The sequence below is a fragment of the Brassica oleracea genome, chromosome C9 (genome assembly GCF_000695525.1).
Source record: "Brassica oleracea var. oleracea cultivar TO1000 chromosome C9, BOL, whole genome shotgun sequence".
Classification (NCBI taxonomy): Eukaryota; Viridiplantae; Streptophyta; class Magnoliopsida; order Brassicales; family Brassicaceae; genus Brassica; species Brassica oleracea.
In genome coordinates, this window is record NC_027756.1 from 43,613,570 (window position 1) to 43,613,887 (window position 318).

A 318-nucleotide genomic window follows, 5' to 3' on the forward strand; every position below is an offset into this window, starting at 1 on the left:
CCAGTTCAACTCGGGGAGAACCAGTGCGGGTTAGTTTACCCGCGTCGAGATGTCGAGAAGAACAGAGTGAAGAACTTCAACGCGGCTTGGAGCAACGCGGGGTCGAGTACCCGCTCGCACAAGCTAGAAGAATCATCGGAAATCCAGCGCGGGAAGATGACGCGGGTTGGTGTCGATCGTCTCAACCCGCGTCACGAAGAGGTGGGACGGAGCCACGCGGGACGGAGCCACACGGGATCGACTACCCGCGCGCATGACGAGAGAGTAGCCTCCACAGTCTGACGCGGGACGAAGGCCGCGGGGTCCATTACCCGCGCG